The following is a 3,031-nucleotide window of genomic DNA, read 5'->3' as shown; positions in this document are numbered from 1 at the left end:
TTGGCCATAACTTTCCTTCCAAGGAATAAGCGTCTTTTAATTTCATGGCTGCAGTCACCATCTGCAGTGATTTTGGAGCCCCCCCAAATAAAGTCTGACACTGTTTCCACTGTTTCCCCATCTATTTCCCATGAAGTGATGGACCAGATGCCATGATCTTTGTTTTCTGAATGTTGAGCTTTAAGCCAACTTTTTCACTCTCCTCTTTCACTTTCATCAAGAGGCTTTTGAGTTCCTCTTCTGCCATAAGGGTGGTGTCATCTGCATACCTGATATTTCTCCCGGCAGTCTTGATTCTAGCTTGTGCTTCTTCCAGCCCTGTGTTTCTCATGATGTTCTCTGCGTATAAGTTAAATAAGCAGGGTGGGCGGCCCTGCCCCTGCGACGCGACCGGCGGTCACGTGATGCCCGCGCGCACGCGCGCGCGCGTTCCGGCCGCTGCAGGCTCGGAGGCCGAAGAGAAAAGACGGCGAGGCGGCCTCGGCTGTGGCCACAGAGCACAGGATGATCCAGCAATGGAGGAGAAAATTCTGCAAACTGGCTGATTACTCATGAAGATGAGATTTTATTTTTGTGGCAGGCATCTGTGGGGTCTGTAATAGAAATGATGGCTGGCTGTGGAGAAATTGATCACTCTATAAACATGCTTCCTACGAACAGGAAAGCAAATGAGTCCTGTTCTAATACTGCACCTTCTCTAACTGTCCCTGAATGTGCCATTTGTCTGCAAACATGTGTTCACCCAGTCACTCTGCCTTGTAAGCATGTTTTCTGCTATCTATGTGTGAAGGGAGCTTCATGGCTTGGAAAGCAATGTGCCCTCTGTCGACAAGAAATTCCCGAAGATTTCCTTGATAAGCCAACGTTGTTGTCACCAGGAGAACTCAAGGCAGCAAGTAGAGGAAATGGTGAATATGCTTGGTATTATGAAGGAAGAAATGGGTGGTGGCAGTATGACGAGCGCACTAGCAGAGAGCTGGAAGATGCTTTTTCCAAAGGTTAAAAAGAGCACTGAAATGTTGATTGCCGGGTTTCTGTATGTTGCCGATCTTGAAAATATGGTACAGTATAGGAGAAACGAACATGGACGTCGCAGGAAGATCAAGCGGAATATAATAGATATACCAAAGAAAGGAGTAGCCGGACTTAGGCTGGACTGTGATGCTAATACCGTAAACCTAGCGAGAGAAAGCTCTGCTGACGGAGCGGAAAGTGTACCGGCTCAGAGTGGAGCTTCTGTTCAGTCGTCGTCTGTGAGGCCCCTGACGTCAGTAGATGGTCAGCTAACAAGCCCCGCCACGCCATCCCCTGATGCAAGCGCTTCTCTGGAAGACTCTTTTGCACATTTACAACTTGGTGGAGACAGCATAGCGGAAAGGAGTCATAGAGGGGAAGGAGAAGAAGAGCATGAATCACCATCTTCAGGCAGGGTACCAGCACCAGACACTTCGATTGAAGAAACCGAATCCGATGCCAGTAGTGACAGTGAGGATGTATCTGCGCTTGTTGCAAAACACTCCTTGACCCAACAGAGACTTTTGGTTCCTAATCCAAATCAGACAGCATCTGATCGATCGGGAACTGATCGATCAGTGGCAGCGGGTGGAACAGTGAGTGTCAGATCTCGAAGGCCTGATGGACAGTGCACAGTAACGGAAGTTTAAATAAAAGTTTTCACATCCATGCTCAAGATGAAAATGGTTATCTGTAAATTTCTGCCCACGTAACATTATACTCATCCCCAGTAGTGCATTTTGGGAGTTGGGGTGGGAAGGGGTGTGGGAAAGGGGTATGGGAAGTATAGCCCTGTAATTAAAATGTCTAACACATCTCTGTTGAAAAATATATTTAATATAAAGAACTTGGATGTTACTAGTTGAGAGCTGTTTAGTAATAATGCAGTTTTCTTGAGGTCTGTTTATTTTCTAGTCTTTTTTAAATACCTTCAGTTCTTTCGGCCAGTGTGTGTGTATTATCTGTGCATTAATGGTCCTCATCTGACTACTGCATTGGTTCATGTTTTTCTGCATGGATTGACATAAAACCACTACTGAAATTTGGCACCTATGAAATATCTGGTATCAGTACGAACAGAAAGCTTAAATAACGTGAGAACAAATGTGAATTTGGGGTTTTAAAATAGACTAACAACAACTACTTAATAGTAAAGTTACTGAAATGGAAATGTCCCAAAGCAATTTACAAATTCAATGCAATCCCTATCAAGCTACCAGCAACATTTTTCACAGAACTAGAACAAATAATTTCAAGATTTGTATGGAAATACAAAAAACCTCGAATAGCCAAAGCAATCTTGAGAAAGAAGAATGGAACTGGAGGAATCAACTTGCCTGACTTCAGGCTCTACTACAAAGCCACAGTCATCAAGACAGTATGGTACTGGCACAAAGACAGACATATAGATCAATGGAACAAAATAGAAAGCCCAGAGATAAATCCACACACATATGGACACCTTATCTTTGACAAAGGAGGCAAGAATATACAATGGAGTAAAGACAATCTCTTTAACAAGTGGTGCTGGGAAAACTGGTCAACCACTTGTAAAAGAATGAAACTAGATCACTTTCTAACACCCCACACAAAAATAAACTCAAAATGGATTAAAGATCTAAATGTAAGATCAGAAACTATAAAACTCCTAGAGGAGAACATAGGCAAAACACTCTCAGACATAAATCACAGAAGGATCCTCTATGATCCACCTCCCAGAATTCTGGAAATAAAAGCAAAAATAAACAAATGGGATCTAATTAAAATTAAAAGCTTCTGTACAACAAAGGAAAATATAAGCAAGGTGAAAAGACAGCCTTCTGAATGGGAGAAAATAATAGCAAATGAAGCAACTGACAAACAACTAATCTCAAAAATATACAAGCAACTTCTGCAGCTCAATTCCAGAAAAATAAACGACCCAATCAAAAAATGGGCCAAAGAACTAAATAGACATTTCTCCAAAGAAGACATACGGATGGCTAACAAACACATGAAAAGATGCTCAACATCACTC

General features: G+C 42.6%; 1 pseudogene across 1 annotated transcript; it reads left to right on the top strand.

Annotated features, from left to right (window-relative positions):
- Positions 455-1,690, top strand: LOC108636861 (annotated as a pseudogene). Its single transcript, XR_001918617.1, has one exon. The product of XR_001918617.1 is annotated as an E3 ubiquitin-protein ligase RNF146-B pseudogene (transcript).

Source organism: Capra hircus, chromosome 1 (genome assembly GCF_001704415.2).
Source record: "Capra hircus breed San Clemente chromosome 1, ASM170441v1, whole genome shotgun sequence".
NCBI classification, from domain to species: domain Eukaryota; kingdom Metazoa; phylum Chordata; class Mammalia; order Artiodactyla; family Bovidae; genus Capra; species Capra hircus.
Note: the sequence above shows the minus strand (reverse complement) of the source record. Positions and strands in the feature narration are given on the sequence as shown.